This window comes from Pleurodeles waltl, chromosome 6 (assembly GCF_031143425.1).
Source record: "Pleurodeles waltl isolate 20211129_DDA chromosome 6, aPleWal1.hap1.20221129, whole genome shotgun sequence".
NCBI classification, from domain to species: Eukaryota; Metazoa; Chordata; class Amphibia; order Caudata; family Salamandridae; genus Pleurodeles; species Pleurodeles waltl.
In genome coordinates this window covers 368,374,951-368,390,131 of record NC_090445.1, presented here as the reverse complement: position 1 = coordinate 368,390,131, position 15,181 = coordinate 368,374,951, and the positions used below count along the sequence as shown (strand labels likewise).

General features: G+C 45.2%; 1 protein-coding gene across 2 annotated transcripts in view; it reads right to left on the bottom strand.

Moving 5' to 3' along the window:
* The window catches only part of LOC138299748 (leukotriene B4 receptor 1-like), a 161,388-nt gene that overhangs the window by 111,833 nt on the left and 34,374 nt on the right, over positions 1 to 15,181 (bottom strand). The window contains exon 2 of one of the 2 annotated variants that reach the window (XM_069238278.1): positions 336 to 777. The exons of the other annotated variant lie outside the window; for it this stretch is intronic. The gene's annotated coding sequence lies outside the window, so the exon portion shown is untranslated. The remainder of the gene's footprint in view (positions 1 to 335; positions 778 to 15,181) is intronic. 2 annotated transcript variants of the gene reach the window in all.

Below are 15,181 nucleotides of genomic sequence, written 5' to 3'. Positions count from 1 at the left end.
CCTCTATATACCTACGTACCTGACAGGTTTTTCAGTCATCTGAAGGTTTGTGTGTGGATTAGATGTGCAGATGCCAAGTGTAAATTCCTGCTTGGAATGCAATGGGAGGCCAATCTGCAGGGGTATTGTAGGCCCATGTCCCAGTAGCAATTGTACAGGTGACCTTGAACTTCACCTTTCACGCACAGTCTAATAGCTTGATTTATGTAAACTTTGCAGCCTATTGATGAGTTTCTCTAAAGTTTGTATAGATAAGGATACTGCAGTCAAGCCTTTTTAAAAACCTTAACATTTAAAAAAAAAATTTTTTAACATTTATAAAGCGCGCTACTCACCCGTGCGGGTCTCAAGGCGCTAGGGGGAAGGGGGGTTACTGCTGCTCAAAAAGCCAGGTCTTGAGGAGTCTCCGGAATGCAGAGTGGTCCTGGGTGGTCCTGAGGCTGGTGGGGAGGGTGTTCCAGGTCTTGGCTGCCAGTTAGGAGAAAGACCTACCACCCGCCGTGGAGCGGCGGATGCGAGGGACGGCAGCGAGCACGAGGCCGGTGGAACGGAGGAGACGGGTGGGGGCGTAGAAGCTGAGGCGTCGGTTGAGGTATTCAGGTCCCTTGTCGTGGAGGGCTTTGTGAGCGTGGGTGAGAAGTCGGAAGGTGATCCTTTTGCTGACTGGGAGCCAATGCAGGTGTCTCAGGTGTGCGGAGATGTGGCTGTTGCGGGGTACGTCGAGGATGAGGCGGGCTGATTTGTATGAGATAGAAACCAATGTATTTCTCCTCACATCTAGAAATAATGAAGCAGAAGGTGAATTATGTGCCAACAGTGTGTGACATGTATGCTGAAAGAATAAGCGATCTGTTTAAAAGTTAAAATTCTTATTCTTTATTCTTTACAAGTAGCAGGCAGTAAACGGCCTGTGTCCCCATCTCCATTCATCCAACAATTGATAATCCCAGATATTATTCTAAACATAACATTCTATCCATTCACTAAAGTCTATTAACAATATTATGTTGCTAGAGTGTTGTAACCATAATTAAGTAACAAATGCAACTGAATCATGAAATTCCAGTTGTCATGATAGTAATGAAGGAATGCCAACGCCGGGGCTTTCTTGAGCTCCACCCAGTACAAGATGGAGTAGTGGGAGGATTTTCTGGAGGGGTTAGAGCTACGTTTTGATAACCTTATCCACTGCATTGATTCGTGGTGCAGAGGGGAGCAATACGTCTGAGTTCCCAGGGTACCTTTGAAGGTCCCTGGTTAAGTCAAAGAAGTTGTGACCAGACGAAGGACAGTGAGTTGCACTATGCCCCTCCCATTATCAAACATGTGAGCTAGGCACAAAGTAACGTGACTACATTATCTGCTACATTTTCAAGCTGGAATTAATGATCGCTGCCTAATATTTAGAACGTTTACTGAGATTGAGGAGATGCCAGAGTTGAAGATTGAAAAATAGGCAATAGGAGATACATGACACATGTTAAATGACACTGATCACGAGGGTGATTCCATTAAGGTGTTCCTTTTTTTTACTGCATTTACAGAGAATGTATTGGATGTTGCTCATACGTTTTAAAAAAAAATCTTCAATGGATATCCTGCTCCAAAAAACAAATAACGACACTTATTGTGGGTCACCTGATACTTGGTGCTGCCCACAGCTAAGAAAAGGGTGCACACAAACATTTTTGCCACCCACAGGGAAAAATAATTAGAGGGAACATTGCTTATCACCATTGTAAATTTAATGATACTACCTTAATTCCCAGCATTTAATCTAAGGTTCCTTGTTAACTACCTGTAGAAACTATTTAGGGATTGTCAGTGGTTCATTATTGCAATTTTACTTTTTGGAATACATATTTTAGATAAGCTTGTTAAGACTGCTGGATCATGTTTGTGCTTGGCATCAAGCAATGTAGTTATTGGGGATGAGGTAAAGGTAAGTATACTGTAGGTTCACATTTCCACCATATATGAGTGAATGTACATATGGGCAGGACTGCCGCAAAAGCACAGGCAGCTGACCACAAGGCAAGAATTTTGTTTGGAGGCTATTGCGAAGATTACATTATATCTCCTCCAGGAAAAGGGTGATGCAAGCAATGGCAATGTAACTGATTTATGGATGAGTGACAGAAGCTGCAGATGTCAGAATGGGAGTGTATGGGTGTGGAATTTCCAGTTTGTTGAGGAGTTAAGAGCTGATAGTGACACTCTTCAGTGATTCCCCAGGGGCTCCCCTGAAGAGAAAAGCCATGATCCCTTGAGAGAGGGACCATATGTCAAGAACTGGATGATGAGAGGATCTGATGGACGTCTTTCACACCAGAGAAGAATGAGAGCTTACTGGCCTTTGCACATTCTTCCACACAAATCAATCCACTACACATGAGTGTGAAGAATGTACTTCAGTTAGTACTATATTCCAGACTTAATCAGACTTCCTACAGGGATATTATTCATTGGTTACCTTGGCCATGATTAACAATTGTTCTGGTTGTATTACAAAATAATCATGTTTTCCCATCCACTCATCTTCTCTCGGCTAGATCTTTCAGCCTAAATTACTTTGCCTTACGGGTCACTCAGCTTTCTTCAGGGCTAGGAATTCCCTGCCTGTCTACTTCTGCTAAAGCACTGTGTCTAATAAGGAGGCATAAGGCTCTCCTACCTGTCACCCCAGTTCTCTAGAACCCCAATCAGTTGTTCAGCTAACTCTCTCGGTTTAAGCAAAGGGTGGCATTTTCCTATAGTCACACATTCATCACAGGTTAAATGCCACTATCTGCACCTACATTTGGACTCTGCTGTTGTGCAGCAGATGGCAGCATATAATCCATGATGAATACATGACTATAGAGAAAGGTTCCCTTTCGCTCACCCTGATCCTAAATGAGTCAGTCATCACAGCCACCTGCCCAGATGCCTGGAACCATGTCACAGTACATCCCCCTCCTCAAGAAAGCTTCAGCAGACTCAAAGATACTAGCCAACTACCCACCTATATCCTGGTAAAAGTAATGGAAAAGATGGTAAGCAATTGCCTAGCCACACTCCTGACAAAAACCTCCAGGACACCATTTCATACGGATTCAGGCCCAAAAACATTCCAGAGACCACCCTCATCTCCGCTGTGGATGACATCCAGATGATCATGGACTGAAGTGATAACTCTCCCCTCATCTTACTGGATCTTTCCACAGCCTTCAACACCATCTCCCACCCCATCCATATCAAGCAACTGCACAAGCTGGCATCCAAGGTCCTGCACTTCACTGGATTTGCTCCTTCCCAACGGGCCACACCCAGTCAACCAGTGTTAGAAATTGGGTCTCAAGTAGGCAGTCAGTTTACATCCTGTCCAAGTAGGGGCCCTCACTCTAGTCAGAGTAAGCAAGATACACAACTCAGATAACCCCTGCTCACCCACTTGGAAGCCTGACGCAAGCGGTCAGGCTTATCTCGGAGGCAATGTGTAAAGTATTTGCACGAATACATACAGTACCACAGTGAAAACACCACAAAGGGCTCCACACCAGTTTAGAAAAATAGCCAATATTTATCTGACGCAAACAAGACCACAACAACAAAAATCCAACATACACAAGAAAATATATTACTTTTTTAAGTTAAAAAAAGAGTCCTAATCCATAAGAATCAATGGATGCATTGTTTTAGCACAAAGTACCTGGTATTCATCAAAAATAAAGCCGCAACGGTGAGGGTGCATCAGAGAAGCAAGCGATGCATCAATTCCTTTCTCGCAAGCGAGGCCGTGTGTCAATTCTTTCCCTGCTGGGTAAGTGATGCGTCCATTCTTTACTCGCAGGGAAGGGATGCAGCTTCGGGTTTGTGTGCTGATGTTTGAAGATTTGACGTCCAGGTACGATGCGTGGAAAATCCAGATGCAAATCAGCGATGGATCAGCGCTGAATCAGGCAACACGTCGATTTCACCAACACTGCGTCAATATTTCAGCTGCGGTGCAGCGCTGCGTTGATTTTTCTGCCGCTCAGCTTTGGTGCGTAGTTTTTCTCTCAGGTTTTACCAGCTTATGCTTCCAAGGGCCCAAGGACTGAATGTGGCACCACTTGGCAAGTCAGGGTTCTCAGCAAGAGAGCCCAGGTGCTGGCAGATAAAGTATTTGATGTCCGTGACACAACAGGAGGCAAGCTCAGTTCAACCCATTGGAGAACCTTGGAAAGCAGGATGTAGAAAGCAAAGTCCAGTCCTTTCACTTCCAGGGCAGAAGTAGCAGTAGCATGCCAGCACAGCAAAGCAACAAGCAGAGTGGCAGGCCCTCCTCAAGCATCCAGCTCTGTTCCCTTGCGGAATGTCCTCAGTCCAGAAGTGTTCTGAAGTTCTAGGGTCAGCTGTCCAAAACCACAATTAGGCAAACTTCAAAGGAAAGTCTGTGTAGCACACAAGCTCTTGCTTGTCCTTTGCCCTGCCCAAGCCACACTCCAGGAGGTTGGAGACTGTATTGTGTGAGGACAGGCACTGCCCTGTTCAGGTGTAAGTGTCAGCTCCTCCTTCCACTCCAGCCCAGGAAGACCCATCAGGATATGCAGTACACACCTCAGCTCTCTTTTTGTGACTGTCTAGAGTGAATTCACAAACAGCACAACTGTCAATCTGACCCAGACGTGTACTCTTATTTTATAAAAATGGGGCAACCCAGTACCCTGGGGCTTGGGTAAGTAAATAATATAACAAAAAGTGTTTTGGTCCTTCTGGAGAAAGGATATGAATTAACCTCCACAACAGTGGTTGTACCATAAAGAACTTTCTGTACCGATGAGGTTTGTGAGTAATATATTACATTTATTAGAAACTTAAATTCAACAATTTAAAGTAAATGTCGTTTTCAAACTTACAATCTGAAAAAGAACTTAAAAAAAAGATGTATTTTTAAATTGTGAGTTCATAAACGCCAAACTCCATATCTCAATCTGCTCCCAATGGGAAACTGCACTCCCTATGGGAGAGATAGGCCTTGCAGTAGCGAAAAACAAATTTAACAGTATTTCGCTATCAAGACATGTAAAATGCACTAGTACATATCCTACTTTTTAAATACACTGCACCCTGCCCATAGGGCTGTCTTGGGCCTACTTTACAGGTGACTTACATGCAGTAAAACGGAGGGTTTTGGGCCTGGAAAGTGGGTGCACTTGCCAGGCTGAACTGGCAGGGAAAACTGCACACACAGACACTGAAGTGGCAGTTCTGAGACATGTTTACAGGGCTACTAATGTGGGTAGCACAATCAGTGCTGCAGGCCCACTAGTAGCATTTGATTTACAGGCCCTGGGCATACATAGTGCACTTTGCTAGGGACTTACTAATAAATCAAATGTGCCAATCATAGAGGAACCAATCACCAATACAATTTAGACAGAGAGCACTTGCACTTTAGTTCAACGCAGGATCATAACAGGATGTCAGAAGCCAAATAGACTGGGGACACCTCACCAAGAGCTGACAGGTCTAACAGTCAGGCTGGCCTCTTTTACCTCCAATACCACAACCTTAGTTCCACAAGGATCCTGACTCAGTACCAGTCTGTTCAATGTCTACATGACCCCACTTGCCAGCATCATCCACGCCCACTAAATCAACATCATATCCCATGCTGATGACACCTAGCCAATACCCTCCCTCTCCGACCAGTCTCCAAACACCTGAACTACAGCCATTATCAGAGACCACGAAATTAACATCGTGTCATATGCCGATGATACACAACTCATCATATCCCTCACTGAAGAAAGCCGTCGCCGCCTGGATGAGGGAGAGCTGCCTCAAGCTCAACTCGGACAAGACTGAGCTTATCATCTTCGGAAACTCCACCTCAGCCTGGGACGACTCCTAGTGGCCCACATCGCTCAGTGCACCACCTACTCCGACTGACCACACCCGCAACCTAGGAATCATCCTTGATTCCTCCTTATCAATGACCCGACAGGTAAACGCAGTCACCTCCTCCTGCTGGCACACCCTCCACCAACTCCGCAAAATCTTCAAATGGAGCCCGGCTGACTGCCACAAAACAATCACCCATTCCTTAGTCACTATCAAGCTCGATTAAAGCAACACACTCTACACCGGCACCACAACAAAGGACATCGGGAAACTACAGCTTATCCAAAACGACAATGCAAGACTTGTCCTGAACCTCCCCAGTCAGGAGCACATCACCCAAAACCTGTGGACCCTCCATTGGCTCCCAGTAGAGAAGCGAATGAACTTCAAACTACTCTCCAACACCTACAAGGCCCCGCACAACATCGGACCAGCCTACCTGAACCATCGCATTTTCTTCCATCACCTCGCCAGACCCCTCTGCTCCACCCAGCAGACGCTACCTACCATCCCACGCATCTGGAAAACCACCACTGGAGGAAGATCTTCACATACCTTGCAGCCAAGAGCTGGAACAACCTGCCCACGCACCTCAGACAAAGCCCATCTCTCACCATACTCAGGAAGAATCACTAAACATGGCTCTTTGAATGAGGCCCAGACGCACCACCAACGCCTTGAGACCCTCAATGGTGAGTAGTTGCACTTTACAAGAACTGATTGATTGATTGATCTAACCATTTTCTCCACCAGCATGACTGAAGTTGCTGGATGGATGATGGATAAAAAAACAAGTGCCTCAAGCTCAATACAGAAGTAGTAATTTTCAACAAAGACACCTTGCTCTGGGACTCAACCTGGTGGCTTGCCGAACTCAGACCCAAACCCCTTCCGGCAATCCAGACAAACAACTTTGGAACAGTAATCAACACCCAACTCATCATGACCAGCCACATGATTGAAGTCTCTTCCATGCCCTCAAGATGCTTAAGTTCGTCAAATGGCTCCACACCAACACTCTAAGAATGGTGATCCAAGTCGTCATCATCAGCAAGCTGGACTACAGCAACAAACTCTATACTAGAATCAATGTTCAGCTGACCAGAAGACTCCAGGCCATACCAAACTCTGCAACCCGGCTCACCCTCAACCTCCCACCCTGCACTCACATTACAACACGCCTCAAAGAGCTCCTTTGGCTCACAATCCACAAGCGAAGAGTTTAGCAGTCATGCCTTCTCCTACCTTGCTGCGAAAGCCTGGAATGACCTGCGCCTGTACATCAGAGCTGCTTCTCAGTTCTTGAATTCTTCAAGAAACTTAAGACCTGGCTGTTTTCCTTGCCCCTACCCTGGCTCTGGCCACTAAGCTTCTGCATCAGGGCCAGGATACTCTCCTAGGTGAGGTGTGCTCTATATAATTACACATAACCTAACAGAACATGACATCCATAATCACATTTCGTTGAGCACATTTCGTTGCACCCAAAAATTGGCTTTCTACTGCCTGGTAAGATTCTTAGTGACCATTTCCATCAAACCAAAAAAAAAAAAATATACCGATATTTCCCACAGGTCCTCCTTCGACACCACACAAAGTTCTACATTGTTTTCTCTCCTACAAACATGTTCATATATTTATTCCATAAACTCGACTTTTTTTTAAACAATGTTGTTGGTCTTTTTATTAAATACCATATTATTTTTTTCAAAAACTGCCCTTTCCCCAGAAATACCTCTCTACACGGGTAGAGATAACTCTGTCTGCTTTACATAAGTTTCTAAGCAATTGTTTTAGATTTCTTAATTTGCTTCTTTTTACATCTTTGTACACACGCCACTGAATTGGTAAACAATATATTTCTTATTTATGAATGGTTTACATGCGTTTGTTTTCAGATTAGTTTATAACAATAAATTTGGTAATTTTCTGTCTTCATTTATAAGCATTTCAGCACAATTAACATTTGCACGAGAGTAGGGCTGTGTTGATAACCGGTTTTACACTTTTTATAGGAAAATGGGAAATAATTTGGTGAGTTAAATGCTTGACTTTGAGATTTGCAGGGATGGGTATGTCATGAATTTGAATCCCAAGAAGATCTTCCATCCAGCTATGTCGATAATTTGTGCATCAATAAATTGGTTATTATCACCAACTGTTATTTATAGCTCTTGGAAACTATAAAAGTATGGTATAATGCGGTTTTAAAAACAAGCGTGAAATATAATGGAAACCAACACAGTTGACTATATTGTGTGATTTTTTTAGACCATTTTGCACCCGGGATTCACACTGGCTAATAGCAGATTGTAACTGAGTGGAAAACCACATAGAAACCGCGAAATGTATACTCAACTTGATATTAGCCAATGTTACTACAAAACGAAAAATGTTTCTACGTGCGGAACACCGACTACTCCTACTTCTGAATGAGCCCAACATAGAGAATAGCTATGTCTGGCCTTGTGCAGAAGAGATACTATCCCTCTGCTTGCAAAGCGTGCACAGTTTAGGGAGCAGAGCCCTCACTCAGATGGTAAAGTTATCTCAGAAAACACAGATCTCTGCCTTCGACCGCAGCGCTGTCCTTAACATTACACAGATGCATCTATGCCAGACAGACAGAGCCATTTCTCAGACTACATCGATCTTTGATCCCGGGGTGGACAGCAGGGCTATCCCTCAGGCTGCACAGAGCTATCCATGCCAGGCTTCAGACACAGGCTGTTTTTCACCCTACACAGATCTCTGGTACAGCACAGTTACCCCTCGAATAATAAGGATTCCTGTGGTTAAGACCTTCGAATCACACTTTCCATCCAGAACCAGTCTCTGGTCTCGGGCTCCGGTCATCACGCACGTTGTACACCTCCGTCAGGGCAGCCCTTGCCCTGGCTCGAGGCCGCCTGCACCTCTGCATGTAGTTTATTCCCCTCCTACTTACCACTGCTGTGTAAACAATTCCTGCTTGTCTAAAGGGTGTTTACTGGAAGCCAAAGACAAATCACTGCGGAGTGAACACATATGAAAACAGAGAAACCGCAGCCGACAAGTCAGGGCGTGGAGTCCTAAGAACAGCAATTAAGAATGTAATAACGCCGAGAGCTGCCACTCAAGAGAGAAGGCTGATATCCCACATACAGCACGGGATCGAGTACAGCGAGAGCTTCAAGTGGGACGGGTCCTTGCAGTGCTAAGTACCAGCAAAAACAATTCACTGGAAGTATTTCATTTTCCCAGACGTGTTTCTGTCGTGAGCTGTATCTGGGCACTTAGGCAAGTTCTGGTGTGGATGGGTTTTCATCAGAACTCTAGAACTGAGTTACTGAAAGTGCCTGGCATCAAGGTGTAAAGCTAATCCAATCCTCGGCCTTTCTGCAGAGCTCACTGAGATCACAGAGCAAAGGTCACGGACGTGATAATTATAATTGGAATTCTATGGGAAAGTGTGTGAGGGAGGTACATAGCCAAAAGAAAAGAACATGCACTGTTTGTGTTTGGGAGGACGAGAGAGAAGAGATGGTGAGATGATAGGACGGACATGCAGGAGAGAGTGAAAGACAGGATCAAGAGAACGGAGATGAAATATGAGATGAGGATAGAGGGGCTTCAGAAAGTGATGTTTGGAAAAAAAAGGGGTGGCGATTGGAGTGGAAAGTAATGTGAAGTAAAGAATGTGAGTTATTATACATCTGAATAGTACAGAAACATCTGTGTTAACAAACGTTGATAAAGCCAACAGGTTTGACTTTTTTAGGTGTATGTGCATGTTGTGATGTGAAGTGTTTGCGTGTCCTAGAAGATAACAGAGATAGAGGGGCCTAAATACTGCTTAGCTAGCATGCACTGTGAAGCCAGGAGTACAGTTTGCATTTTAGACCACCCCCATAATTATATAGATCTTTTGTAAAGCTTTCCTAGTGATGTTTGATCATGCCCCTTTTAGGGACCCCTCCCTCAACCCACATTTTCCACCCCACTTAACGCGCTGGTTACAGCCCACAGATTCACCACAGCTCCTGTACCACAGTTTATAGACAAAAAAGGACATACAGGGGGTAATTCCGACCCTGGCGGTCCATGACCGCCAGGGCCGGGGACCACGGAAGCACCGCCAACAGGCTGGCGGTGCTTCCAGGGCCATTCTGACCGCGGCGGTAAAGCCGCGGTCAGAAAAGGGGAACCAGCGGTTTCCCGCCGGTTTTCCCCTGGCCCAGGGAATCCTCCATGGCGGCGCTGCTTGCAGCGCCGCCATGGGGATTCCGACCCCCTTCCCGCCAGCCTGTTTCTGGCGGTTTTCACCGCCAGAACCAGGCTGGCGGGTACGGGTGTCGTGGGGCCCCTGGGGGCCCCTGCACTGCCCATGCCACTGGCATGGGCAGTGCACGGGCCCCCTAACAGGGCCCCACAAAGATTTTCACTGTCTGCTTAGCAGACAGTGAAAATCGCGACGGGTGCCACTGCACCCGTCGCACCCCTGCAACTCCGCCGGCTCCATTAGGAGCCGGCTTCATTGTTGCAGGGGCTTTCCCGCTTGGCCGGCGGGAGCTCTTTTGGAGGGCGCCCGCCGGCCCAGCGGGAAAGTAGGAATGGCCGCCGCGGTCTTTTGACCGCAGAGCGGTCATACGGCGGTTACCGCTTGGCGGGCGGTGCCCGCCGCCCGCCAAGGTCCAAATGAGGGCCACAGTGTGCAAGGCATTCAAGAGAAGCCAGAACTGTTCTGGGGTTGCGTTTGTTCTGATCCATGTGGGACCAGGACGGGCACTCCTCCGACTGAAGCAGGACCAAGGTTGATTTGCATATGGCTAGTTCCTGTCCAAGGTGGTAAACAAGACTGTAATGAGGCCCAGAATTATTACCTGTGGCTCACATTAATTTAAGCATGTCATCTTTCACTTTTTTCTTTTCCTCATACACATTGGATGGGCATGACCAGATGTGGGTTCTGTGCTTTCTGTGCCACAGCTCTCTAGCTGCGTCCTACTCAGGAAGTCCAAAGAGGCTGAAAAAATCGAGGATGCTTGCATTCCCGTCCAGAGGGGACCTGGCTGTGAGTTCAGACTAGACAGTCTTCTTCAGAAATACGTTACTGTGTTAGGGGATTCCATTGACGAATGTTCGAGGAAAGTTGACAGCTGGATCACGTCAACGTTAGACATACTTTTACAGGAGGTCTTTGCCACAAAGGGCAGGGTTATTTCACAGGCTCCATGGGTTGATCTGACGCTCACAGCACAAAAGAAGCGCTGTAAATGCTTGGCGCGTGCGTGCCACAAGCACTATAATCATGAGGATAAAGTCAACCACTAAGAAGCTACTAATAAGTATCATTGGGCCCGCTATGAAACCTGTGTAGTTTTGTTATGCTAAAAAATTGTCAGTGCTCGCAACTCTTCTAAACAGCTTTTTTAAATAGTCAGGTCTTTAATGGATCTGGCCAACGTGGCCCCTCGTCTTCTTCTTGTCAAATAAATGTAATGAACTTTCTTATTTTTTCTTTAAGAAGGAAGCTGACATTTTTGCCTCCTTCGATAACCTGATGAGTAGATCACACCTTCTGTTCTAAGCTCCTATCCAGACCAACACTATCTTCCATTAGTGTTAATGATGATGTCAATTGTATGGCTTTTTTGAGCACCTCAAAGTCTAGGTTGGCCATTGACAGGGCTCCTCCGTATATTTTAAAAATGGGTAGTGCCATTCTCTCACCAGTTCGGATTTAGCTTTTGAAAATGTCTTTTGCACAGGCTACTGGTCCCCAAATGTGGAAGTAAGCTATGATTGTTCTTCTCCTTAAAAATCTATGCCTGGTTCTTCAAAGCTTGAATACTATCATATGATCTCAGTTCTGCCTGTACTAGAGAAGCTGATTGAAAAGTATATAAACTCTCAATTGTCTAAATATTTAAAATCATGTAATCTTCTCCACAAGTCTCAGTTGGGCTTCCACCCCGGTCATACTAGTGAATCCGCTCTTCTTGGAGTCACTGAGAATCTCACAATAATTTTGGATACAGGAGGGACTGCAGGCCTGATCCTCCTGTGTTTGAGTGAAGCTTTCAATACAGTCTCCCACACCATGCTTGATAGTCTCCCACCCCATGCTTCTCAGGAGGCTCACAGATAGTAAAATTCAAGGTACGGCCCACCAGTGATTCCAATCCTTTTTGCAGATTGTGCCTTTCAAGTCATATCTAAACCTTTTTCCTCTACTGAACAACTGATGCCTTTTGGGTTCCCACACGGATCTTCTCTTAGTCCCAGAGTTTTCAACATATATGTCCTCCCATTGAAGGCCAATGTGGATGATTTCATCTTACTTTGTTCTCATATGCTGATGACACACAGATTGCCGTCTTTTTAACTGCAATGGAGGAAAATAGTTTATCGAATCTTAGACCGTCCCTTGAGACAGTGGCTCGATGGATGGGAAACAACTGCCTTAAACTAAATGGAAGCAAAACCAAACTTCTAGTTGTAGGAAACCAACCACTTCTTTGGGACCCCCCAACGGTGGCTGGAGAAGCTGAGGCCACTTCCTATTCTGAAACAGGCTGCCAAGAATTTGAAATCTGTCTGGACAGCAAGCTTTTGATGGGCTATAAGAGTATCAAGGTCTCTTCTAGCTGTTTCAGCCTTCTCAAATGCCTAGGAAGATTCTTAGGCTTATCCCCATTTCCACTCAAAGTACGGTTGTCCAAGTACGTATTATCCCTTGCCTAGATGATGGCAATGTGCTTTACCTGGGGACCTTTAAGTCTGTTTTGAAGGGTCTTCAAATTATTCACAATGCCACAGCCCATCTCTTTTGTCATGTTCTCAGCATTTCTTGGTCTCCACTCAGATTCAGAAGCTCTATTGGCTCACCATTGACAAGCGCATCAAGTTGAAAGCATTATGCTTTTTGTACAAAGCCCTAGTCCATACTGGCACCCAACATCTAAGGAACTTAGTACATCTGTACCTCTCTAAGGGCCTTCTATGCATGTTTAATCAGAACTTAGTGGTGATTCCACAAGTAACTTTGATTAGACAAGGAGGAAGTTCCAGCCAATACCTTGGGCATAAACTGTGGAATTTCTTGCCTCCCTCGTTAAGGCTCTGTACTTCTATTGAATGTTTCTGCAAGCTGTTGAAGACCTGGCTATTTTAACCCGTCCGGTCTCCTTTTGTTCTTTACACTAGAGCTGGGAAGTCCTGTGGTGCAGCCAGGCACGTTATAAATCGTTATAACATAACATAACTGTCCCTGATGGAGCAGGGCAAAGGTAGATTTGAATATGGCTGTTTCCTGTCTGAGGTGGAATGGTGGGCAAGAAACTGATGTGCTGGATTGTGGCTTAGAATAATTATCAATGGCTGAGATTAAATCGAGCAATCCATCCATCACATGGAACAGGGTGTGAGGTGTGTATACATCACTTACCAGATAATCTACTCTCCTGCCCCTGTGCTACTTTTATATGTAGATCATGGTGAGGTATGTGTACAGAACACACTCTGGCTCTACATTCACCTTCCCATGTGTCACCTTTACAGTATAGAGAGAGCGAGACACGAGCTGTGCATTGTACACGAGCCAGCCTCCTTTTTACAAAGCATAGGTAAGGAGGTGTCCATACCCCCTCCGGGGACTCCCCGCACCAGCCCCTTTACCATCTGTAACAAACAGACAGGACATGAAGCGTGAATAAACCGTATTCAGGGACTCAACTCTCCTGTGCCACTAGTTCAGGATGAAAAGGGCATGACGTGTGCATGGAGTACACAGGTCCACCCTCACCTGCTCCTTGCCACCTTTTATACAGAACAGGGCATGAGGTCTGCGTGCACCACATCCAGGGACTCCACTCACTGCCCCTGTGCCATCTTTAAATAACATGTGCTGCCCTTGTGGCATCTGTACATACAGAATACGGTGTGAATTCGGCGTAGGGTACACACCAGAGACTCCATTCGCCAGTCACTGGGTCACTTTTATAACCAGGAAATGGCTTAAAATGTGTATAAAACACACACGGAGACCCCGCTCTCCTGTCCCTATGCCACTTTTATATAGGATAAAGGGACTGGAATGTAAATGGAATATGGGAAGGAAGTCACCAGTTGTGGGAACACTCAGGTCCTCACAGCATAGAATATATCCTAGAGACTCACCAGAGCTGTAGCACCTTTATACAGAAGCAATACCTGGTGTAAATACTACACACCCTTCAAACTCACCTACCCCTCGCCCACACATATAAACGACACAATACCTCAATCTGCATATCCTATAGGCCTGGGACTCACTTCGCTAGACCCATAACCTATTTATATATGAAACGTGACATGCATGTCTGTGGTATACACTCAGCAACAGCGATTAGACTCAAAGCCCCTGTACCTTCTACATACAAGCCCAGGGCACATGGTTGGTAGAGAATGTATGTCTTTTAAATACATGAGGGAAAGATAATTAAGTATATCAATCCCTTGAATATAAAAAAATAATCATATAGAAGTTTATTGTTTGTTATATAACTAGTTTTCTAATTCTAATTTTCTGTTTCAATTTTTTAAACTTGGTTCCACTCCACACTCCTATAACTGCATATATGTAGTTACCCAAATTGTTAATTTCCGTTCCAATTTTTAAACCTGTGACATTTCCACACTACGTTGGACAGCACGTTTCACACTAATAATATAGCTTCTAGGTCATGGATTAAAAATGTCATCAAATTTCATAGATTTCACTACATCCTGAAATCAGGCCGATCTCAGATTATCTTTCGTTTACATACTCAAGTGCTACGTCCCGCCGCACTCCGTAGTACGCATCCCATGGGCTCTTCACAGAATACTCACAAGTATAACTCCCACTTAGACACTGTCCACATCTTCAGACCTGTGATGCTGTATTCTGTTTTAAATGACTCAGTTTCTAGGCCAACTGGTGAACATTGCATAACTATCTGCAAAGCTGATCGAAACTTGTGAACAGTAAGGCAAGGCCTGGAGGCTAACATCATGCATCAAATGCCACTCACCAAAGCAGCACACGAGTTACATAGATTGAAAAACATATGGATCTGCAATCCTGATTCCTTCTGCGGAACCACCCTTCTTTCTACGCTCTTGCTGCCCACCATCAGATGAGTACTTCTGCTTGAGCTTGCTGTTTTATTAAGTGAGGATGGTGAGGCTTCTAAGGTGTGTTTAGATACAATACATTGGGCCACATTTACAAGGCCCTTGCGCCTCCTTGAGCCACACTAGCGTCATTTTTGTAATGCTAATGTGGCTTTAAGGAGGCCATTTCCAGTGC